Below are 26864 nucleotides of genomic sequence, written 5' to 3'. Positions count from 1 at the left end.
TCTATCTTTTGAAAAGCAACTCCCGACCAAGTGTGGTCACACACCACGCCCTCCCCGTTTCTCATTTCCTCAGCAGTGTTTAATACACACACAAATCTCCCAGGGATCCCGTTAAAATGCAGATGCCTCAGTAGGTCTGTGGTGGGACCTAGAGCCTGCATGTCTAGAAAAACTCCCAGGTGTGGCCAATGCTGCTTGAGTGAGGCCTCGAGCTGCAGAGCCTGAGCAAAGACGTGATTTAAAACCTGTGCCTGCCAAGCTCCTGGGTGCTGAGGAATGCCTCATCCCGGGAATATGAGCATGGAAGTTTTAGGACCCATATCTGGTGGAACACTCTTGGCTTCCCAAAGCCTCTCAAATTGCGTCCCTATTAGCTCTACCAACTCAGGGACAAAAACTAGTAGCTGGGGACAGTAAAGTAAAAACCTGCTCCTACTCTAGGGAGTTTTGTTCTGTTTCTCATTAAAATTTCACCTTTGGACTTGTTAGCATAGTGCCTTTCCCATAGCACTTACAGGAGGGAGGGAGGGAGGGAGAAGAAGGGAAAGAAAGAAAGGAAGTGAGCAAGCAAGCAGTTAGTTTGCCTGGGAAAGTGCAGCAATGGAAAGTGCTGGTGTGACTTGCCAGATGGCTGAGAGGCTGCTTAGATCCAAGATGTCTCTTCCATGAGGGGCTCAGTTTGCAGTTACGAATATTTTCATGAAGAGTGAGGTTGTAGGGTGAGAATGGAGGGGTAGACACCAGGGTGAGTAAGCCCTCTTCTCCCAGGGCATCTCAGAGCCATGAATACAGATAGGACAAGCCTTTTACTGGCAGATAGAAAAATGTTAGTAACTTTAAAGCCTCCCCAGAAACTTGGTATGTGGTTTTCAAGTGTTTAGGCATTTGGAAGGGGTACAAGGGGAATATAACATATGTATAGGGATTTTTCCCAGATTCAAATAAATATATGAAAATTTTCTGGTGTGTATTTTATAAGATGGAAGCAATTAAAAAAAAAAAAAAGAAAGAAATGCTCTCTGATCTCTCCAAAACATTCCCGTAACATAGGGAATCTCGAAAGTAGAGTATCTGAAAAACATTTTATTTAGTAGCTGCAATGGTTAATTTTACGTGTCGACCTGGCTGGGCTGCAGTGCTTACGTATTTGGTTGTACGTGTCTGGACGGTGCTGTGAAGGTCTTTTGTACATGAGATTAATAAAGCAGATTACCCTCCATAATGTGGGCAGGCCTCTTCCAGTGAGCTGAAGACCTTTAAATGAAAACTGATCATCCCCAAGGAAGAGGGAATTTTGCCAGCCCACTGCCTTCCCTGAGTCTCCGCCTACCGGCCCAGCCTGCAGATTTCAGACTTGCCAGCCTCCACAATTGTGTGAGCTAACTCCTTAAAATAAATCCACCCCCAGCCCCCGCCTCTACACACACACACACACACACACACACACACACACACACACACACACACACACACACACACTCACATCTTACTGGTTCTGTTTCTCTGGAGAACCCTAACATAATGGGTTATGTCATTGTACTTTCGTTGGAGTTAATCACATAAACAAATACACCAGCTTCACAGTGAATATATGTTAGCACTGCTTAAAAGAGTTGAGTAAGATTATTCAGCTTACTTGGTTGAATAAGTTGAACTCAAGAAGAACTGAATTCTTATTCAGCTGCTGAATGAGAACTTTAATTTTAAATATCATTCAACAGAATAGGTCACTTTTTAAGGGCCCAAATGCTCACATAATATAACATTTTAATTCTCACAGGGCTCATTAGGATTGTAACAGCCTGTCTACTAGATCAGAGGACTTCTGTGGACAGATTTTATTAGTCCAAAGACAGCTTATTCACTGAAATCTTTTAGGAGAGAGGCAATACATTATCTTTTTAGACCAATATAAAACCTCCAGATCTGTACACATGGAATCAATCTAACGCTCATTTCTGGCTCGGTGCCTTCCTTTAGCCTCCCATGAATTTGTACTCAAGACTAGGACTGCTCAGACAGAGTACATGTTCCTAGAGCATCAATTAGCTCGTCCCCTAGGTCAATAGGTGAGAGATGCAGAAGTGGAAGTTGCATTTCCCAGCATGTCAGTGCTCTGCGCCCAAGTAACAGCCACCCAACGCAAGCCTATTACCGCCACTGAAGGCAGCCGGCTGCAAGTGAACCCAGTGCTAGGCACACTGCCCACTCCCCGGGGACTTCTTCCCGACACAGACATTCCACATGCTTTGTGTTTGTTCATTTTGTCCTTGTTCCCGTAACTTGGCAGCCACAACCCATATACTTCCATCCATCAAGTTACCTTCACCGTAAAAAGATAAATAAATAAACTGCAAAATCCTATATTTTCACTGTTTAAAACATCTACAGTTTATCCTGGACTGGTATTCTGGACTGCTGCATGTCTCTGTCTATTAAGAATGTAACGTAGGGTTTTTTTTATTGTGCTTATATCTTATTAGGATTGCTACTGTTTTTGAGTATTCTGGTTGCCAAGCTGTACAGATAGGGAGAGGTCGGCCCCATTCCTACTTTTTTTTATATATGTCTTGTGTGTGTTTGCAGAATATTAGGTTTTTCTGGAATGCACATACTACGTTAGAGCAAAAATGCATGCGCTATAATTCATTCATTAACATCCCCAAGCTACTCATATCTGCCAGACTGAAGTACAGGCTATGCCAACAGATCCCCAAGGAGGAAAAGAAAAAGTATTTGCATCACCAACACTAACACTAGTTTACGGCATGTCTGTCAGAAAACATGACATACAAATGTCCTAAAACACGGATTTTCTAAGCAAATGTCAGTTGACTCCTCAGAAATTCTTCTGCCTCAGCCAGAGCAGACTGTAACTCTGCTCTATAGGAGCAAGAATTACAACGTGACTGTGTCACATCAGGGGATGAACTGTGCGGCCAGCACGCCTAAGGAGATGGGCAAGAAGCCAGCACATGCTGCCTCAACCCCCTGACCCTCCACCTCAGGACCAGGCAGCCACAGGTGGCTCACAGCAGGGGAGACTTCCACCACTGCATTCAGGTTTCAAAATGAATAACTCACTTGCACTTTTTTGTTTTCTAGCCAGACATTAAAACAAACAAGCAAACAAAAACACTCTAGGTCAGAGATACCATTATGACAAAATGGCCACTTGAGCGTGCTCCATAACTGTGTAGTTGTAAGTGATCACAAGAGGGTATCATGGCTGAACATTCCTCAGAATGTCCCCCCAAAATTTTTAAAAATTGAAATTAAAAAAAAAAATGAAATTGAAGAGAGTGGTTGCTACCAGTGTGGGGCGGTGGCAGGGGGCGGGGATGGAGCTCTCAGAAACTCTTTAACTGGAGTATTTCTGCCTGGTCACCTGAAAAGGACAGGTATGAGTACATTTAAGGGGAAACTCCTGACGGAGCCTGTATTTGGGGCTGACAAAAATTACAAGACACAGAGCTTCTGTAGCTATCCAAATTTCTTATCTCTATAAAAAAGAAATTTCATATTTCCATAGTTTTTCTTTTCTTGTGGTTAAGAAACATATAACATGAAATCGACCTTCTTGACAAACTTGTAAGTGTGCGGTACTGTCACCTACATGCACACTGTTGCAGAGCAGATCTCTAGAGCTTGTTCACGTCGAACGACTGAAACTCTCTAACCCACGGAACAGCGACTCTTCATTTCCCAATCCCCCAACCCCTGCCAACCACCATTCTACTTTCTAAGAGCTGGCTATTTTGATACCTCATGTAAGTGGAATTATACATTATTGGTCCTTTTGTGACTGGTTTATTTCACTTAGCATAATGTCCTCAAGGTTCACCCATGTTGTCACATACTGCAGAAGTTCCTTCTTTTTTTTAAAGCTGAATGATATTCCACTGTATGTATACACCCCATTTTCTTTATTCATTCATCTGTCAATGGACACTTCAGCCATTTCCAGCTCTTAGTTATTGTGAATAGTGTTGCAATGATCATGGGAGTGCAGATATCTCTTCAAGATCCTGATTTCAATCCTTTTGGATATACATGCAGAAGTGGGATTGCTGGATCATATGGTAGTTCTATTTTCAATTTTTTGGAGGAACCTGCATACTGTTTTCCATAGTGGCTGCACCACTTTACATTCCCACCAACAGTGTACAGGTTCCCAATTTCTCCACATTCTAACTAGCACTTATTACCTTCTGTGTTTTTAATAACAGCCATCATAACAGGCATGAGGCAATATTTCACTGTGGTTTTGATCTGCATTCCTCTGATGATTAGTGATGGTGAGCATCTTTTCATCTCCTCAAAAATTTTTTTTGCCTGAAGGACAAAATATTCCAGCAATGAAAGGAAACACCATTGTGGTACCAGAAAATATGACCTCTCATCACTAAATTCCCTTATTTTTGATCAGAAATCATTCCATTCCAATTAATTTCTTTACCTGTCTTAAAACTGTGACAGACAAGTACTTCCAGCTTCAAATGAAGAGAAGGAAAGACATCAGGGGAAAAGGTGTTCTGGATATCTCAGTGCTTTCAGAGCTCAGCCCTCCTCCCCCAAGGACACACCTATCAGGGCAGCATAATCTGGAGGTAGAAAATATTGTACAGCACCACCGGCTGAGCCTGAACAAGGTAACCCTGAAATGACAAGAATATCCAAGAGCAAAAAAGAGAGTAAAGATAGACTATCTTTGGGTCAAAATATGATCCCACAAACTTGAAAGGGGAAGAAGTAACATGATTAAAGGTCTAAGGGCACCATGGAACCACATGTTCACCGATCTTCAAAGCAGGATCACAACTGACACTTGAATTTACCAGGGCATATTCACAGGTAGGAAACAGGGGTTGCAAACTGGAAATGGTATCTTTCCCACCTCACGGAGTATGGAAAATTAGAAATTTCTACTTAAAAGCTGGATGTTTCCCCATCCTTTATAAGCTGGCATCGCTGGCAACACTGGGCCTATATCCTGCCTGTCAACATCTGTCCGTCCCCCCAGCAGATAAAGCAGAGGCTGCTACCGGGCCCCAACTCCATTCTATCGGGTCAGTGCTATCTGCCTGGCCGCGGAGGCCTCTGAGTCTGTGAGCCCCTCTCCGTGACATCAGTCACAGCCCACGGGATGGTGAAGATGGCAACCTGAAGATAATCTGACCAGGACCTAGAATCTCTCTTGTTGAAACTGTATCATCACCACACAAGATAAGTGGAGATAATGTCTCTACTGAAGAGAGGAAAATACTGCCTGAATTTAGTAGGTGTGCTTGATTTCCGACCCCCAGTGAGACCTGGACCCAGACCATCCACCTCATGATTCTTCCCATTCATTACACTCCCTGGTGCCTCTGGAGAGCGAGCAACTGGCCAAGAAACTTTGATTTTCGACTGGGTATGATTTTTAAGCACCCAGTTCCTAGCACAGTCCCAGGCACATGTGGATACAAAAAAAAATCTTTTTTAAATGAAGTGATTAAAATGAATGACATAGGAAAAAAGCACGAAGAGTTTCTTCTGTGGGCAAATGACAAACATGATCCTTAAGACTGGGACCAATTTAAGATGAACTTCTTCCACAATATCTTTGCCCTCAATTTAAATGATGGACAAGATCAATAAGTAATGAAAAATGGAGAAACTAATGTTTTCAATCTTTTATAGTTCTTGAGGAGTTCAAGTCGTTTTAGAACAGTATTTCTCACACTTGACTAACATGTAGACCTTATTAAAGAAAATATCCCCTATGGATTGCAGAGTTGACGTAAATATTGTCTATATCATGTTACGAACTATGAACAAACATAAACAGATATAAACTAATTATACTTATAGTTCCAAAACAATGTGCCCAACACACGTTTGAAAATCAATGGAATGATAATTAACAACATTCATTTAATCCAACAAGGGATGCACTTCCACTGAAACTACATCCCCACAGCTAATGTCAGTAGGCACTGACACACAGCTTGTGTGCTGCACTTTCCAGTTACATTTACAAGATCAAAACCCCATTCCCCATCACTTTTCCATTGAGAACACAGAGACTCCAACACTATGTTGTCAATCAGTTTCATTTTACACATCACTTATCCATTGAGAACACAGAGACTCCAACACTCTATGTTGTCAATCAGTTTCATTTTACACGGACACATCACTTACTAAGCCCACTGCTGTGCCTTCCTCATCAGCCCATGACAAGTGGGGCTGTGGGTGCCGCATAACCAGTCTGAAACAAAGAGGCAGGTTTTGAAATGCTGTAGCCAGATCTGTCATGCAAGGGTCATCCAGGTGATTGCAAATGTGCTCCAAATAATTTGTTTTATATTATCATATAATGATAACATAAAATAAAAACAAAAATGTTTAGTCTTCTAAGACTCCCAAGCATACAAGACCCAAAGGGCCCCTGATTGGAGAAACATTCTTGACATGAAATGTCCATAGTCCAAGGATGTGACCAGAGGTATTTTTCCATTTATTATACTGCATCCCAGGTCCTTCAGGTGTTAGAAACTCCTAGATATTTTAAAAGGTGAAACAATAAGCTTCTTGAAGGTCAGGGTCACTCTAGTGCCTGGGACACTGGCAGGCACATGAACACTGAGGGAATTAAAGAAACATGTCTGAGCTACTGCATCTATATATCTTTATAAGACATACAAATGAAGGCCTTAAGGTTTAAATTCACTTTCCTCTTTTTATAATTACTCTGACAAAAGCAATTATAATTTGGAAGACGCCAAACACTTACCAGTTGAAGCAATGAAACTGTTTTTTTGTTTGTTTTTTAAATTTTTGGCTGGGCCGTGCGGCATGTCGGATCTTAGTTCCCCAACCAGGAACTGAACCCTGCCCCCTGCACTGGAAGCACGGAGTCTTAACCACTGGACCACCAGGGAAGTCCCATGAAACTGTTTTTTTGAGGAACTAATATCAATGAAATCATATGTGTCATTCCACCATTACAACTTTCCTCTGGGAAACAGTGTTTACTTCCCATTTTACAACATGGTATGAGACTAACAGTCAGATAGGAGAAGCCCGAGTACCATGATAAATAATCTCTTCCCATTTCTTCCTTCCAGCAATATACCGCAGTCAGGCCCTACCTAAGCTTTACCAAGCTACACATGAAGCAAGAAGGTATTGTATATACCCTCTTAGGAGAAGAAAGCAGACATCTGAATCACTACAGCATCCTAACCTTCCCCATCACCTAAAAGCTCTCTCCACCGTCAGCCTCTAAGCTTCCATTCACAGCACATTAGCCTGTTTCAACTACTTCCATTTTACAAATGAAATAAGATCATGTAACCTGGGAAGTAACTGAGAAACAGGTAAAGATGTTTACATGCTCAAAGTGACAGGAGTAGTACGACTGTGAATTTGAACAGTGATTCAGGATAGGAGTAAATGAAAACTTCAGGTTAAAAGCCAAGCCAGAGAAGAGTCTGTGGCTCTTAGAGCATAGTCTTCCAATGATACCTCATTTTAAGCCTTTCTCTTTTTTTTTTTTTTTTTCTTTTGCGGTACGCAGGCTTCTCACTGCCGTGGCCTCTCCTGTTGCGGAGCACAGGCTCCGGACGTGCAGGCTCAGCGGCCATGGCTCACGGGTCCAGCCGCTCCGCGGCATGTGGGATCTTCCCGGACCGGGGCACGAACCCGTGTCCCCTGCATCGGCAGGCGGACTCTCAACCACTGCACCACCAGGGAAGCCCCTAAGCCTTTCTCTTTTTGTCCACACCATAAGGCAGAGTAAACAAGCTCTCATCAAAATCTGACAGCAAAGCTCGGAACAAACAGTGAGATCTGAGGGTCAGAGCAGGCCAGAATACCTTTCTGGGGCCAGGAGGCCAAAAAGAAGTTACTATCTTGTGATGAAACTCAAATATCAGAACCAGACGGGGTCACCACCAGCAAGCAGAGCTCAGAAAAACTAAGCCACACACAGATTCCTGCCAGGCCCAGGCGCAAGGTTTGGAAGGTTCAAGGTAGGCTGTGGTTTTCACAGACAGGTAGGCTTCTCCCACTCAGCAGTAATGACACACATAATTGTGACAGAGGATATATTGAAGGGAAAAAACAAAAAGCAACAAGCCAGCAACAATTAGAAAATAAAGATATATAGAGAGATATACAGATAAAGATATAGATAGATAGATAGATAGATCTTTATGCATCTGTCTCTATATATCTCCAGTTCTGAGTGCATAAAAGGCAGAGAATCTCTGGAAAGCCTGTGGCTAGCACACTGATAGGCCCCAAAGCCAGGGCCAAAGGAAAGCATTACACACAGTCAAAAACACTCAGTGGCGCAGTGGTTAAGAATCCGCCTGCCAATGCAGGGAACAGGGGTTCAAGCCCAGGCCTGGGAAGATCCCACATGCCACGGAGCACCACAGCTACTGAGCCTGCACTCTAGAACCCATGAGCCACAACTACTGAGCCCACGTGCCACAGCTACTGAGCCTGTGCTCTGGAGCCTGTGCTCCGCAACAACAGAAGCCACGACAATGAGAAGCCACCACAAGGAGAAGCCCGTGCATCACAACGAAGATTAGCTCCCTCTTGCCGCAACTAGAGAAAGCCCGAGCGCAGCAACGAAGATGCAATGCAGTCAAAAATAAATAAATTTAAATAAATACACTTTTTAAATAAATAAATACTGTATTAAAAAAAACAAACAAACACTCTTCCAGGACTGAGGCTCAACCCACAATCATGCCTCAAGGCTGAAACAAACCTTTATCTCCTTGGAGAGCACAAGATATTACTGGCCATACGAGTGAAAAAAAAATATTTATCTTCAAACACTACAAACACAGTCCAAAGCACCCAGATGCTCACATTTGGAAGATACTCAAGAGCTGGGATCAACCAGAGAAGAGCTGATTTAACTCTCGCATCTCAAGCTGCCTCGGGGCCGTTCTCATTGAGTGGGAAGAGAAGGGAAACTGAGGCACTATCTAATCAATCAGTCAGTGTCTCTCCATCCGTCTGCTCGTCTTCTGCCCCCTCTCACCCTGTCCCTCTCCCTCTGTGTCTCCAGGTCACTCTCTGTTTATTTCTCTCTTTGCGTCCACCTCTCCTCTCTTCCGTTCTCATCTTGCAAAGCACCACATCATGTAGGTAAAGTGGGTTTATGAAGCAACTACACTATTGCAAAAGAAGATGATCAGAGGGAAAAGCCCTAAAGTGGAACCCAAGAAAGGGAAATGTAAAGGAAACGCTGACCGATGCTGAAACCACGCCTCTGTGTACTTGTAGCTATGTGTTTTAAAAAATCTAGTGAAGTGGGACCGGTGTTCAACTGTTGCCCTTTTCCTCTCTATTTTAGTCAACGTCTTTATAGTTGTACAGACATGCTGAAGTAAACTATTTTGACAACCCATACACAGGTCACACATGGGTAGTTTTGGTTCCTTCTCCATTAAGTTTCTTGCTTCTAAATTATTCAGCAAAAGAGTCCTCTTCAACATTGTGTGTGTAGAAAAGGTGCAAATCACGTAAAACAGCTGACAGCATGGGTCCAATTTTGGCACCTGAACGAATCCCACCCTAGCCCTGTCTGGCAGGTCACCAATCACACTAACCCCTGTTACACTAGATGCACCCACCCTGGGTCTGTCCCTGGTCTGGCTATTGTGGCACAACCAGTGCCCGTGCACAAACCCATTGTGGTTCCAGTGCCAGCTGGACCCTTGTGTTTCTGTTTCTAAGAATGCGGGGTTCCAAGTTAATTTATCAACGTGAATCAGTCAACAAATGACAATCGCTATCACTACAAATGGAACTGAGAAAACTCTGAAAAGCTTCAGCTCTGATCAGAGGAGAGAGATGACTTCCTGTTATGCCCTTGCCTCAGTCAAATGCTCAATGTGTGCGTGTGCGTGCACACACACATACATACACACACACACACACACACACCCTATACCCTTCTCTCCTTGCCAATCTCACAACACACCAGCGCTCACTAGGAACTTGAAAGTATAGGGAGGGAACCAACAAAAGAAATGAAGGGATCACACACAGCATGAACTAACTACATTCTCAGTATACGAAGCAAGGAATCAAAGAACACGGGCTTATTTGATTCATTCAGCAAATATTTATTGAGTACACTTATTGTACTGGGTACAAACCTTGCTTTCACCAAGCGAATGTCCCTGGCACCAGAAACTGGCTAGACTAGGTTATTACAAATCTGCTCTCTGCTTCTCCCCAGACATCCTCTCCCCACGTTATGGATTTTTCTTGGCCTGATACAATCCTCCTTCCAGAATTCTCTTACACAGCTACATCACCTTGCCCATTCTGGTTTCACCTGCTGGCTGACCTAGTTCTAGCTTACTAGGAAGTGGTGATGGCCCATCCTGACCCTCTGGACCATTCACACCTGCCCAACTCAACAGGTCACTCGGACACTCCCGTCCCCAGCCTTTAAGGAAAGGAGTCCCTCAGTATTATAAGAGAAAACGAACTTAAGAATGTGTTAACACATCCCAGAGACCATTTTTATTCTTTCCCAATGCAATGTTATTTTCTCTCTAATATCGCAATTATTGATAACTGAGGAATTTAACCCAAATTTGCTTAATATTTTGATCTAAGACCTTGAATGATCTTTGAAATGGAAACCGCCACCACATTTTGCCTCTACAGGAACCAAACATTCTTATACTATCTGATATCTGTTCTCCTCAAACTGTACATGAATCCTCCTAGGATAGGCATGGGACAGGGTCACCTGGGGGAAGATGGAGTGCCAGGTGGGAAACTAAGCCACCAGATGAAATGGCACACCTTCCCAGAGAGACAATTTTCCCCTTGAAAGGAAATATAACATTTTAGATTAAAACAAGCCCCAATATATTATAGAGTAAAATGAACAAATGCATGATTTTTTTTAAGATAAAAACTCAAGACTTCAAAGAAAGCTCCTGCTTGTGGGCAGTGTGTCAGGCTATGCCCACAATCCACGGTGTTTCCTGCAAATAACTCTCTTGCCTTTACAACTTCTTCAATGAAAGTTTTGAGAAATGTTTAACCCACCCTATGAACTTCCTGAGGGCATGAACTACGTCTCCTCTTTCTCTTTGTCTCCAGGGACCTAGGACAGTACATAAGACAGTGCCTGGCACAAAACAGGCACTCTGATGTTTGCAGGATTAATTTGGCTGAAATAATGGCAACAGCACTGTCAATAACAAAAGATTTTTTATCACATTTGAATGGGAGGAAGGGAAGGTGAACAGCTGTATGAGGACATGGAATAGAAGCAACCCAATTTACCAAACAGCTGATGGCTGCCATGTGAACAATCAGATGAAGCAACTCAGTTTATTTCTTTTCCACTTGAACAAGTACAGGAAGGCAAATATTGTACCTGTTAATCTCGCAGAAGATGGGGGTGGGGCTTAGGACACAAGTCTACCAGATGACATTGGTGCTATTAAATTTAATAACTTCTGAAGAGTTGGAAAAGCACTGTGATAATAATAATGTCACCAATGATATTAAGTCCTGGTTTGTATGCTGATCCTAAGAAGGTCATTTTGATCATTTAAAGGTTGTATCATATATTTGCTGCTGAGACTTGACGACTCTGAAAAGTAGTTCAGTGTGTGTGTGTGTGTGTGTGTGTGTGTGTGTGTGTGTAAAATGTGGTGTGGGCTTACCTTTCCTTATTCTTAATATTGTTACCTTTTTTAACTAGCTGGACCTAAACCAAGTTACACATGAAAGATGATCCAAAGTATATATGGCTTATAGCAAAGTTTAAATTTTTCTACTTCCTTGGTGGAGACACTGCATTTTCACTCATTTGTAAATAATAGAAAAGATGGTATCACACACACTTTCTCCACACAATCCATCTTATACTGCAATGAGCCACTTTCTATGCCCAGTATTCTTGAACTCTCCAAACTGCGGGGAGAGGCTGTCCGGAGGAGGAAGTGAGGACTCCCAGCCCTGCAGGTCTAAGCGGTGAATGGGTGAGCCAGGCCACTGCTGCCTTCCAGGGCTATTTCCTTTTCTGAGTCATATGTCTCAAATATGTGAACTGCCAACCAAAATGATGCCTTTCAGACCTTCCTAATAATGACAGCCAGAGATCCATAAAATTTCAACGGAAATCCAGAGAGCAGAAAACCATTTTATCGTATTAACATGCCTGTAGCGCCTGAGGAAGAAGTGAAAATAGCTCAAGACATACCAAGACTCCTGGCAGAGATAGATGGAAATTAATCTCAATAAAACCCGACTATCTTTCCCTCTATGCCCTAAACCTGCAGCCATCCCCTTTCGCCTGAGAATTAAGTAACCTGATGTTATGTTATTTCTGTCGGAGTCATAAGAGTAGAGAGTTTATTTTTCATGATTTTATCATTTTATTCTGTGATATAAAAAGCGAGAGTTTTCACTCTCAGTTTACAACATCTGGGATTAAATGCTGCTCTTTTATTAACTGGGCAAGTCCCTTAACGTCTTTAGGTCTAAATTTCTCCATCAATCAGAGATAAGAAAGTCTACGACCCTGTCTGAAAATCAAACAAATGAGCTTGTAAAATTGTAGGCATCAATGAATATTTGTGTGCAGCAATATAAATGCACAACAATGTCTTGTTTTCTATGTAGTAGCAGGAAAACAGGGAGTACAAAAACTGCTATAGAGAAAGCCAAACTGGCTAACAGCTCGGGTCATGGCTCAGGTGCCGCTCAGGTGCATCCAGGAGGCCTGGAGTAGAAGGTGCCGTAATCAAGTCGTTGAGAAGTGGGAGCGCTCCTAAATCAGTGTCTGGGAAGATTCTCCGGACGCTGCGGATTTCACTTTGGCCTGTATAACTAACAAAGTGCCCTTTGCAGGGCTCAGATATGAGCAAGTAAAACTTTCTCCCCAAACTCTGACTCTGAACGCATTCCCTTTCCTTAACGCTAGGGCATCTCGGCTTGGGGAAGTTAAAGCGAGTCTGTGAATGGAGAAAAAGGAACTCAGAGACTAGGAGGGCTGCACGCTCCGCAGTGTAAGAGGAAGAGATGGCAGCGCCCCTGGGAGGACAGGAAACACCACCGCCACCTCCCGCCCTCCAAACTACACACGCACCTGGGGATGAACTTGGCCTCGTCCCACAGTCGTGCCTGGAAGTCCTGTCAAGCCTAGCCAGAGCTCGCTGCGTCCCAGGAGGCGGCCAGAGCCGCCGCCGCGTCCTTGTCGCCCTCGTCCTCCTTGCTGTCCCCGGGGTCGGACCCCGTCTGGTTCTCGCGGCCCCCAGCCAAGGCGCCGTCCCCCGCGGCCGGCCCAGCGGAAGCCGAGCGCAAACTCCTGGAAGGTGAGGCACAGTCGCGGTCGGCTTCCAGCCTCCGGAGCCGGCCTCGGCGTCGGCCGGCAGCACGCGCAGCTGCACGCGCAGCTCCGCCCACAGCGCGCTGAAATTCTCGCGCTCCAGCTTCCCTGAGCGGTTCGCAGGCGACGAAGACGGAGCGCAGCCCGGCTAGCTCTTCCAGGTCCCCGTCCGCCTCCGTCCCGCCTGGTGGGGCCAACCGAAAGGGCTCCGGGGCGCGACTGGGCACGCGGTCCGCCCCGGCTGTGGCGACAGCGGGGAGTCCGGAGCCACCTGCTGAACCCCGGGAGCCGCCGCAAATTCGGCAAGTCGGGCTGGTTTGACCACTGGCGGGAACCTCCGGGCGGGGCGAGGCGCCTGGGTGGGTCGGGACGGCGCGCTCCGACGCGGCTTCGCGTTCTGCCAGCCCTGGAGCGGTGCCAGCGCGCCCCTGACCCCGCGCAAAAATGCCCGCCCGCGCCTGAGACCCCGGCGCGGCCGCACGCGCCTTCCCGGAGGGGAGGAGGAGCGCCCAGCTCCGGTTCCCACGCCTCCGGGATCCCGGCTGTGCTTCCCGTGCGGAGCTCTGGAGCCTGAGTTTGGGGCTGTTGGAGTTGGGGGGTCCGGCCGGAGCTGAGAGTGAAGCAGTAGGCTCTTCGGCGTAAACAGTGTTTACTCGGGTCAGTCTAGAGCTGGCAGGAGCGTAGAGAGCTAACTGGACAGAAAGGGGAAAGGAAAGTAGGGGTAGGATTCCAAATTGGTTAACGTTATGTGTATTTTATTCTTTTCTGATTCCGGAAAATTGGTAAACTTCTGTATATACAAGATTTACCAGAAGACCCCCATTCTCTGATTTTACTGGTTTTCTTTAATGCATGTCCGTCCAACATTAAGATCCAACTAGTTAATGCACATTAGGAATCACATAGATCTTCCAGATCCTCAAATCCAAATAATTTTTCACAGTTCTTGTCTCCAAAACCTGAGAAAATTAATAACCAAAATCCTTGACAGGCAGCAATATTTAAACAAGGACTGAGGTAGCTTTTAAACAAATCTTATGGAAATTATATGTGCAGATGTATGTTACCCTTTGATCTTAATTTCAACAGTGCTATTATTGTTTCTTTAATACTGGCTGCTTAATGGGTATAAGATCTTTAAAATTCATCCATTTTTATTCTTTTTTTTAAAAATCTCGTCTTATTTTCAAGAGACCCTCACTTTGTCCTATGACTTATGCTCCCTTTGGTGATTCTCATAGCTTGTGAAAATACATTTCGGTTATTTTTACTTTATCACATCAGTTCCCTCCACTTTTTAGACTTTTTTATTTATTTCCATTTCTTTTAGTAATGACTCTGTATTCCATTTATTCTCATTCTGAATTCTCTCTATTGCTTATTTGATTGTTTTCAGTGTCATAAAAATAGAGGATTTGACTGACACATTTCTTCACGCTGATGTTCTTAAACAGGAAGCTAAATGCTAAACATCTGAAGAACTATTTCTTCTTGAATAGTACAATAAATAAGGTCAACACTCACAGCATCCGTCAAGCTGTAAATGCCACTGATATTCGCCATCTGTAAATTTAACTAGTCAATTATGAGAGGCATTCTATTAAGAAGCCCTGGTCTTAGCAATCTAATTGCTAAGTGAATATAGTTCTGCTCAAGTAGATAGCTAATACATTGGAATGAATTTTATTATTAGTGCAATAAAAATTGTTATTGATTTTGGGTTTATGTGTTTTCCTGTTTATTCTAAAGACTGATTTTTCCATATAAAGTAAAAAGTGGCCTCGGTAATGCCACTTATTACCTCGGTAATGCCTTTAAAGCTTTTCAGATATACTTATTAAACTGAATCTTTGAAATATTACTATCATTCTGTTAGCAATTAATAAATATCTGTATTTTTCAAAATAGATAAGTTAATATTTTTAACTGCTTTGCCAGAAATGCTTTCTTGAAGACTGCTCTTGCAACTTCCTTCCTTAACTCACACTGACCTTTGCACTCAATTCTAAATTCTTATATTCTTTGACCTGCTTTGTCCTTTCAATAAGCCCCTTCACTGAGGAGTCGTCAAGAAACATGGATTATTCCAAAAGTCTGTGTACACACCTTCTGATTTCCACTGATTTTAATCTACTCCATTTATCACAACAGTTATCATAACAACACAACAAACACCTAGTGATTTAAAATAGCAGCCATTTTATTTGCATAATCTCACTGCCATCACCTTGGGCAGGGCTCAGGTAGGTGGTTTTTCTGCTGGCTTGCCTGGGATCATATAGTCATGGTAGCTTTACTGTGGCTGTGTGGTCTTAAGAGCGCCTCACCCATACGTCTGGAAGTTGGTGCTGGCTGTTAGCTGGACATGTGTCTTCAGGAGGCTCACACCAGCTTTGTCACATGGTGGCAGTGTTCCAAGAGGTTTAGGACCAATGCACAAATGCTTTTCAAACCTCAGCTTGTGTCATGTTTGTTGCTATTCCATGGATCAAAGGAAGTCACATGGCCAAGCTCTAAGTCAATGGAGGAGGGGATTATACAAGGTCATGAATACAGGGAGATGTACTTTATTGGAGGCCCTTACTATAATAATATACCATACTTAGCCTCTAACACATTCTCTCAGGCTCCTGTCCTGCCAACCTGCTGTTCGTTCTACACAACCACAGCTGGACAGTCCTTCTTAAACACCAATTATTCTGTCATTTTGGAGCTTAGTGTTTCTCAGTCAGTGGTAATTTTGTTCCCCAGGAGACATTTGGCAATATCTGGAGACATTTTTGGTTGTCACAATTTGAAAGGGGGGAGATGCTAGTATCTGGTAGGTAGAGGCCAGGGATGCTGCTAAACATCCTATGATGCACAGGCCCAGCCACCCATAACAAAAAAAATTATCTGGTCAAAAATGTCAGTAGTCCTGAGGTTGAGAAAGCCTGCACCCAAGCTCATCAATCCCTAGAGGTGTCCCAGTAAAAAGAGAACCAAGGGTAAGCTCTTCATCTGGGCATCCAAAATCCTCTACAATCTGGTCCCACCTTATACTGTATATACAAACATTTCTGCTTTAGTCTCCATCAGGGCTCCTCCTGTTCCCCAAATATGCCACACTTGATTACATGACTAACTTGATAGCTCCCTATTGTCATGACAAAATGTAAATACTAAACATCCTTTAGCTTTTTTCACTTCTCCCTAACCAAACCATTTCCCAGCCTTAGGGGAAGAGTTGGATCCTGCTTTTCCGACCAAAGTTTCCACAATTTCATTATGACCTGTCGCTTACAAGGACATTGCTTAGCATGTACTATGTCAGCTCAGGCCACAGGAATGCTTTTTTCTTTTCTTTTTTAGTCTTTTGCACAGTTTTATTTTTCACGTTAAAACTCTGATTCATCTGGAATTTATTTTGGGTCAGGTGTGAGTTGTAGATTCAACTTTATTTTTTTCTGAATTTCTGCCTAGTTGTCTCAACACCATTTATACCACAATCTCTTCGCCATGGATTTAAATACCACCTTTAGCATATAATAAATTCCTGTACGTATTTGAGTTTATTTCTGGACTTTGTAGTCTGTTCTATTGAGGAATCACTCACATTTTGAAAGGACTCTTCAGCTTATAAAAAGATTCTTAAAGGAGTCCTATTGGGTTGCTTTTCGTCTTTTTAAGTATTTAAAGTACCTCACAAGGTACTAAGGAATGCTTTTGACTATCCCTAGAAATATACTCAGGGGAAGGCAAAGATTACATAATCTATCTTTACTACTTTGAAAAATTAGAGGAAAGAGAGGAGAAAAAAGAAATAGGAGGCATTTATTTTCTATTTTAGCATCCAGAAACAGCTAAAGGCAGTGCACAACTATTTCCTTGGCATGGAATATTCTCCACAGTAACTCAAGTCTAAGGGTGTGGCATTGTCTGCAGTTTGTGAAAGGGCCCTATGGAATACATGGGCTACCTAGAAGACACTGCAGTGCCCTGACACAAGTCCTGCTGAAATCAACACATCTGACATTGCTGTAGTACACTGTAGTACATATAAAACCAGAGTGTATACAATTAAATATTTGTGAGTTATAAGAGAGAAAATATTCCTTTCAGAGTTATCCAACTTATTCTTGTCTCATAATACATTGAGTGACTGAAGAAAAGTAGATTGCAATGTACCATAGTAATCTCAGGTAAAAATTTAAATGCATTACAAGCAAGCAAGAAAATACAAACACTTAAAATTCTGTACTTTTTAACTTTATCATTATTTAGAGGGGTGGAGAGGGCAGAGATGTTTGGCATGCAAAATGCATTATTTTTGTATGAGATGTCAAAATTTCATGTGCAGTTACCTCTTGCTTACCTATCTCCATCTAAATTTTAAAATAATTTATATCTACAGCTGGCAGAACTTAAAGTGATGTCTGTATTATTGATCAATCTATGACTCAAAATACTGAATAAAGTAAGGTTACTTCAAAAAATCTTGTATCTTATTTTAATTGGGAAAATTTCTGGGCATATTTAACTAAGTATATTTTCAAAGTCTTTGTTGCTAGAAATGCTATTTTCCTGAAAACATTAGCAGGTAAGGGCAGACGTGTTGTGAAATACTTTGACTCTTTCATAAGCTTTTATTTTGCACAGGTCAGAAGTGATGGTACAGCTGGTAGCTTCGGTGCCTCTAAAAATTCTTCAAACCCAATAAAAACATAATAATTCAACTTACAGGAGAAGAATTAAAGTCATCACAAGGGAACGGTGATAGGATAAAGGAAGAATGCACAAATTTTATTAATGGTAACTTATTTAACATTTTTTAAAATAAGAAAATACCAACTGACCAGAACCTTGTGCAATTTTGTCTGGTTGTTAAGTTTTTCGGTTCCTCAGCAATTTAGAAGAATCCTATGATAAATTCTGCTTAGAATGTATTAATTTTCCCTTTAATGAAGAATTGCCAAGCCTCCTTTTAGAAGGCAAAAAGGACCAAGGTTTCATGATGTTTCCCATCTTATTTCCCTGCCAGTGATTTCAGCTTATGTTTAGTGTTAAACTGAGGGACTCAGTTTGACCTTGGTTCCATTTCTGCTCTTTCTCTAGTTGGTTTCTGATCAAATTTTTTTTTTAGTATAATTGTGAATTGCTCAGCTGTATGTGTGTGTGTGTGTGTGTGTGTGTGTGTGTGTGTGTGTGTGTTTAACCATAAAAAGTCCCAAAGCCTTTTTGACAGTAGGCAGGATTTATAAATTATAAATAATTATAAACAGCTATTAGGAAGCTATGTTCATTTTAATATCGGTAATATTGGAATGATAATTATGTCAATATTTCCTTGTTAGCAATTTACTAATTATTTTAGAGCTGCTCAGGACACACTCAACTTTTTCCAAAACTTGTATTCTAACAGTAGGCAGATCATGTTCTAAGACCACAATGAATTTTTTCCTAGGGAAGCCTATGAATTTTATCTCAAATACTCAAAAATTACTTTTAGCTCTAGGGAATGCAGTGTGTGCATTGTTATATCAGAGATACATTTATATTCATGCAAAATAATGGAGAAATATACATTTCTGTGTGACATGAAAGTTGTTCCCAATTCTATATAAGATGTTAAAATATTAATCCCTTTTTTTAGACCAAAAAAGATTAAAGCTCCTATTTCCAGAAGTACAAAATTAGACGAAAGATCAGTCAGAAAGAGATCTATAAAATTCTAAAACCATTCCTATTCCTCTGGAAAGCATTATATAATTCAGAATTCAAAGGATGAGATATTCAAATAAGGCTCTTTTCACCAATACCCAAGAGCCTCAGCTTAGCAATGAACTAAGATACTCATCTTTTACTAATGTAGTAATTAGAAATACAGAATCAGAATTTCTAATGTTACATGTATTCCTTAATTTGTAAGTCTTTAATGTTATAGAAGATGAGTGAATAAAATGAAAAGTTAGCTTTATAAAAAGAAAAAGTAAGAGGTCACATTTGCACCGTACAATGAGATAGAATTCTTGCCTACCAACACATTTGTTGAGAATGCAATACCTTTAGAGATGATTTTTTTAAATAATGTATATTTCATTGTCTTTTAAGCTCTCAATTCATGTCTTCCAGTAATAAACAAATTATTAGTTAATTTTTATAAGATTTTACAATTGGCAAAAGAGATTTCCAATATTCCAGACTATTCCAATATGTTGTTTGTTTTGAAACCTAAAAAGTTCCAGGGCCCCATATACAAGTATTTGTTCTATGTATTCCCCTATTTGTTCTATGGATTCCCCCATTTCATGAAAGATTATTACACAATTCTTAGATTTCATTCAAAGAGCTCAGATTTCAGAGAGTAGACTAGGACTAATAAAATAATTCTTGAAATATGGAACACTTGAAATGGTAGCTTCAACTCTGGTGACTCCTGAAACCTTTTTATTTCCTTAGCTTGTATAATTCTCGTAAATGGTGTTCCAAGGACAGAGGCCAAAATAACTGAAAGGTATTTCATTTAAGTTTTCCAAATATTTTTTCTGAACTTTTCTATGAATTCCAAAGTACATTTGAGATGTCATGAAAGCTTGGTTTCGTCTTTTTTGTGTGTGTGTCTTTTATTCAGGGCCTAGGTACATTTATTTGTTTGTTTACAAAATTTACTGAGCCCAACCCCATCCTAGCCACTGTGTTCCTCCAGGGCAGCAGCCGAGCCTACACACCCCATATAACATGAGCAGCCCAGGAAGGAGGCAAGTGGGAGCTAGGACCAAGGGAGGGGAAGCCACAGTGGTCTGCTATGAGTCACCTTAGTTTAGTCTTAAATAAAGTTACCAGAAGCTATTTTCTGAGAAATATTTAATGATTGCTAGAACTCTGTTAATAAAATGGAAACAACCACAAGGATTTATAAAGCACAAACCAATGCACAGCTAATATCACGTTTCCTCTTCACTTCATAATGGCATTTGGGACCGAAAGAGACACAAGTGAGCAAAATCAACATTGTCTTACCATTGACAGTTTTTACGAAGTTTTTTAACCACATCCAGGGTGACATTCTTGCAGAAACTGAATTTCACACATTCCAAACTAATATGACAATAATTAGCCAATGAGCAAACCCTGGAAAGAAGGAAGAGGACAAAAGGTTATTGGAATAGATTGTGAAATGCACTTTTTACAAAGTTTACAAAAATTCAACCCTCAAATTTACCTTGGCCCTGCGTATCCACTAACCCCACCCTATCGCTCCTCACCTACTGGTCCCGCCTTCCCAACCAGGCTGAGGCTACAAATGGACCTTCCAGAAACACACACGATGAACACACCTAATACAATTTCCAGACCATAAAAATAAAGTAAAAAAGTAAACATGACAGGGGCAAAGATTTAAAGATGTCAGAGTTTCATTCTGAGATTCTGAGAAAAATGGTAAAAGTAGATAAATCCAGATAATTGTTACAGTGTTATCATTTTGATGTGTATTTAATAATAATGAGGTAAAAGTAATCATTATCTTAACATCTGGCACCAGAGTTACTCCCAGAAGGGAACCATCTTAGTTTGGGATAATACCTTTATTTAAAAAAAAAAAAAAGATTTATTTATTTATTATTTATCTTTATTCATTTTTGGCTGCATCGGGTCTTAGTTGTGGCATGCGGGCTCTTCGTTGTGTTGTGCGGGCTTCTCTCTAGTTGTGGCGAGAGGGTTTTCTCTTCTCTACTTGTGGTGCACAAGCTCTAGAGCCCGTGGGCTCTGTAGTTTGTGGCGCATGGGCTCCGTAGTTTGTGGCATGCGGGCTCTAGTTGAGGTGCGCAAGCTCAGTAGTTGTGGCACACAGACTTAGTTGCCCCGTGGCATGTGGGATCGTAGTTCCCTGACCAGGGATCAAACCCGCATCCCCTGCATTGGAAGGCAGACTCTTAACCACTGGACCACCAGGGAAGTCCCTGGGGTAATACCTTGATAGACTCTTGCAAGAGAAAAGAATCTGCAGAATAACATGTAATAGTTCTGCCAATTTTCATAGACAAGGATGGATTTTTCTTCCTCCTGAAAAGTGAATAAGGAAGACAGTGGAGAGAAGAGAGACGACAGAAAAATGGAGAGAGGCTGGACCCCTCAAGGTGAGAAGGCTGCTGGGGAGCCAGTGGAAGAACTTGTGAAAGTGCTATAAGCCCTTCCTAGGGTACCTGAAACATTTCTGCTGAAGTCTGTTTTGCTCACAAATGAACTAGAAGAAGAGGCTGAGGTAACACTGATCACATGAAAGGGAGGAAGAGCCCAGGAGGCAAGAGAAGACAGCAGGGAACATGAGCACGTAAATCCCACCCCAGAATTTGTCAAAATTATGGGCATGGAATTTTGATAACCTTAAGCAAATGTTTACCTAGATCTCAGGAGTCAAAAAGCCTCCTTCAGGACAAGGGATCTCTATAACCTAAATCACAAGTTTTCAAAGGATGGCTCCCGGACCAGCAGCAGCAACAGCAGCATCACCTGCGAAATTGTTAGAAATCTGGGGGGCTTCACCCCGAACCACTAAATCAGAAATTCCAGGGGTCAGGCTCACCAATCTAACAAGTCTTCCAGGTGATCCTGATGCACAAAAAATCTGAGAACCACTGGCCTGAAAAATGATTCACAGCCTTGGCCATGTATTAGTTTCACCTGTGACATGATGACTCAAAAATACTGATGCCAGAGAATCACTCTCAATGATTCTACCAACATAAACAAATTATACTTCAAAGAAACAAATTCTTGAAAATAAGTCTATAGGCAGAAACGCCAAAAATGTCTATTAGACATAGCTTCAGGATGGCGGAGGAGTAAGACGTAGAGATCACCTTCCTCCCCACAAATACATCAAAACTACATCTACGGGCTTCCCTGGTGGCACACTGGTTGAGTGTCCGCCAGCCGATGCAGGGGACGCAGGTTCGTGCCCCGGTCCGGTAGGATCCCGCGTGCCGCTAAGCGGCTGGGCCCGTGAGCCATGGCCGCTGAGCCTGCGTGTCCGGAGCCTGTGCTCCGCAACGGGAGAGGCCACAACAGTGAGAGGCCCGCGTACCGCAAAAAAAAATAATAATAAAATAAAAAATGGTATTTGATTCACAAAATTTCAATTGACACATAATTTACTGTGGTATAGCCTTCACAGCCTGGTCTCAACCCAGTCATTAACATAAATTTACAGAGCACCGACCACATGCAAGGAACTGTGTTTTGCTTCATGATCAATACCTAGAGCCCCAAACACCTTTTGGGGCTGGGCTCCAAATCTGTACTCTTGCATGTCTGTTTTTGTGACAGAATCTACAGAATCCCCATTTGAATATATAAATCAGAGAGTCACGGAAGTGCTTATCCCATATCGTGCCTAGATTAACTAAGGAACCTCCAATATGATCGTAATACAACACTTATTATACTAGGCTCAAATAATTTAAGCAATAGGCTCTGCCCTTATATGGCATCCATCTTCTTATTTAAGATATCAAGTAATCTAACATGGCACACATAATGCTAATTTAGGAGCTCTTCAAGGATTAGAAGTAAATGCCTAGAAATTGAGTAAGATTAAGCTATTGTTGCTGTGTGAGTTTGCTGTTTTGAGTGAAAAGAGACTAAGAATGAGAGTTTATTTCTTTCCAGAATTTTGAGTTTGTGCTAGACTTCCCCAAATCTATCTAAATACATCCCAAAGCAAGTTAAGAGTGGACTGTCAACTTTTAAAGGAGAATTCCTTTCAAGGACATGACATTTTGATTAAAAAGAAGAAATGAAGTATTGTTCTTCTCTCAGTACTTCATTCAGAGCAGTGTTCAAGGCAAGAACACTTCAGAGCCCAAGGTGAACCTGGTAAAAGGGAAAATTGAGAACATAAAATGTTTAATTCAACTGCTTATGTCAGAATATCCTTTCACTGGCTTCCAGTCAACCAGTATCAAAAAGCATGAAAACAGTCTGTTCTCAGCCAGAAGTACTGTCCACTCCAAATTCACAGAATTGCAATCAACATTCAGTCTGTGAAAATCAGCCTGTCCCACTGTCATATCACCTTTTGGCTAATCATATCTGAGGGAGAAGTCAGACTCCCTTCTCCTTCCACATAGATGGAAGCCAAGGGGGATGGAGTCTGGGGAAAACAGCAAGCTTGGGTCCAGGCTTACTAGCTTTGTGACCTGTATCGTTTCTCTTTCAACTTCCAGAGCCTCAATGACTCTATCTGTAAACTGGGGACAATGCTACTTCTCACAAGTAGCATTGGGAAGATGGGAAGCTGATGAAATAACGTGTGTAACAAGTGCTTTGTACAGTTCCTAGAACATGGAAGGGGCTCAGTAAATAATAACTATTAGCATTATCTCTCATTTGTTTAATAGTTTTATTGAATTATTGTAAATTTTAGCTCAGTTAGAAAAGTGGCAAAGGATCCAGTTAATGGGCTGACTTTTAGATCTATTACCTATTCCTTAACTAAATAGCAATGTTTCCTCAGGGAAACAGTTTCAAATATTTCTTCTTTTGAGTAGAAGAAAGGATCCAATGTCCAAACCCTTTCTATCACACAGGTACTCTGGGATTCTTTCCCTCCTAAAATGCACACTTCAGAGCATTACTTCATGGTGGAAAGTCTGCATTTTAATGTTTAATGAGAAGTGAACATATGGTGCTGATAACATGAAGTGAATTGTTAAATTTAATCAACAGATGAACAAAAGTCACTAAGCATGGTATCCTCAGTAATTCCAAGCCCCTTGATCCTCCTGTGTTATATGAAGCTGCTGCAAACACTGATTAGCAAATACTTAACCATTGCTCCTAGGGGAGGTACCAGGGTTAGATTTCTGCAAGCATTTGAACATAACATTTTTGTCAAATGATCAAAACATAACCTTGTTTTTTGTGTGCTTTTGTTTAAAGACACCTTATTTAATATATATTATTGGTTCGTTAACACTGGACTCATGGACAACAGCAATATAACTCATGCCTGAACAAAGTTAATTCGACACATATTTTCTCTATAAGGCACGTCACAGCCTTCTTGCCCTCAGGAATACTACCCAGCACTTCAGTACTATGTTTGGGGGCCATTTTAAACAGCAAGATCACTAATAAAGAGCACAAAAAAATGTGAAAAACATGGCACTAAATGGACCAAGAAAAGGACACTTCTTTACAGTATGAGAGCTGAAACAAGAAGGCAAAGCCTCGCTCTGTTGGATCTCAGCTGAGAACATACACCTTGGGCTACTTAAATTTGTCCCTGCTCTGCACATGTCCACAAATGGCCAGGAAAGCATCATGAGTATTGATTTGGGGGTTATAAATAAATTTCATCCAGTAGGCAAGTTCTTAAATATGGAATCCATAAATAATAAGGATCAACAATATCAGTACATTAAAATCAGCAACAGCATATATGGTCAAAGGTAGCTTACAGTAGAAGCAGCACTACCTTAGTATGTGCTAGTCATACCTAAATTACAGGACAGCCATGATCCATGGCAGTGGAGATTTATAAAAAATTTTTCACATTTCTTACAAATTAATAGTACACAAGAATATGGAACCACCCCTCACCCTCAACTTACAGGACATGAAAAACCTGATTGTTTTAAAGCATTAAGGATTGCAGGTATTAGTGTCTGTTCCAGCAGCAGGCACTGTTGGTGTATTTTTCACACATATTTATGTGACTTGAGTTACTACTTGCATGGGTTTTAGGAGCATCCTCCTTTCGGGTCACAATAAGGGCACAGGGAAGATAGTAAGTAATAACTCTGTCTACCTGGTATAAGACTGCAAGTCCAAGAGTTGGTTCTGAAGGAATCAGGGAACTCACACCAGCCCCTCTTCTTGCATGACTTTCAGTTGAATGATTACCTAAGGCAGCATCCTTCCAAATGTGGTTCCTGAACCAGCAGTAACTTGTTAGAAATACAAATACCTGGGGCCCACCCCAGATCCTCTGAGGGTGGAGCCCAGACATCTGTGGTTTAACAAGCACCCCCAGGTGATTCTCATGCCTTTAGTTTGCGAATCACTGACCTCAGGAATCTTCCTAATCACACCCAGGTCACTTTAGTAGTTAGCACAGGCATATGAGCCCTGAGTCCATGATTACATCTTGGATAAGTGAATTCATTACTGAATAATGACGCTTTAATCATATATTTCCCAGAACCAGTACAAAATAATAAAATACCTCTTTACACTGACAGCATACTTTTAGGACATTATTTCAAAATCAATTCATATTAAAATGAATGAGTTATTGTGAAGGGTTTTAACACATGAACTATTTATTGCCCCATCCATCTATATAGGTTAATTTGAGTTAAGGAGTTTTGGGTTTTTTTAAGGCAATAGGAAAGTGAGTATTCAGCTGTGGGGTGTGTGTATGTTGTGCGTTTGTGGCTGTTTATGACTATATTTGTGTGTATGTAAGCCAAAGTCAGAAAGACAAAACCTGGGACTTCCCTGGCGGTCCAGTGGTGAAGGCTTCACCTTTCAATGCAGCGGGTGCAGGCTCGATCCCTGGTCGGGGAGCTAAGATCCTACATGCCTCGTGGCCAAAAAACGAAAACATAAAATAGGACCAATATTGTAACAAATTCAATAAGGACCTTAAAAGTGGGCCACATCAAAAAAAAAAAATCTTGGGCTCCCCTGGTGGCGCAGTGGTTGGGAGTCCGCCTGCCGATGCAGGGGACGCGGGTTCGTGCCCCGGTCCAGGAGGATCCCGCATGCCGCGGAGCGGCTGGGCCCGTGAGCCATGGCCGCTGAGCCTGCATGTCCGGAGCCTGTGCTCTGCAACGGGAGAGGCCACAGCAGGGAGAGGCCCGCATACCGCAAAAAAAAAAAAAAAAAAAAAAAAATCTTAAAAAAAAAAGAAAGACAAAACCTAACATATTGGGGGGTGGTGGTGGTGGGATGAATTGGGAGATTGGGACTGACATATATACACTAATATGTACAAAATAGATAACTAATAAGAACCTGCTGTATAAAAAAAACCTAACATATTATACAGTGCAGGTATTATAATGAAATATGACATAAACTATTATAAGAATGTTTTCATAAGGAAATAAGTTCCCAGTTGTTTAAATATTTATTATATTGACTGTGCTACAGCCAAGTAACTCATCGTCCACTAGAACTTGTTATTGTGAGATATGATCTATATTAAATACAAGTCAGATTTTACCAAAAATTATCAGAATAGTAAAATAATGTGTATCTTAGTAACAAAGGGCCTTCACCTTTTTGCAGCCTATGTTCTTAGGACAAGTCCTTTACCTCTCTGAATCTCAGTTTCCTCATATGTAAAATGAGGATGTTGGATTTAGAAGGGTCTATGGTGTCTGATCTAAAATTCTACCTGAGGGCTTCCCTGGTGGCGCAGTGGTTGAGAGTCCGCCTGCCGATGCAGGGGACACAGGTTTGTGCCCCGGTCTGCGAAGATCCCACATGACGCGGAGCG

The 26864-nt window shown here is 41.7% G+C and overlaps 1 pseudogene; it reads right to left on the bottom strand.

The window, feature by feature from the left end:
* The window catches only part of LOC115867787 (ras and EF-hand domain-containing protein-like), a 168876-nt pseudogene that overhangs the window by 37613 nt on the left and 104399 nt on the right, over positions 1-26864 (bottom strand).

Source organism: Globicephala melas, chromosome 6 (genome assembly GCF_963455315.2).
Source record: "Globicephala melas chromosome 6, mGloMel1.2, whole genome shotgun sequence".
NCBI lineage: Eukaryota > Metazoa > Chordata > Mammalia > Artiodactyla > Delphinidae > Globicephala > Globicephala melas.
Note: the sequence above shows the minus strand (reverse complement) of the source record. Positions and strands in the feature narration are given on the sequence as shown.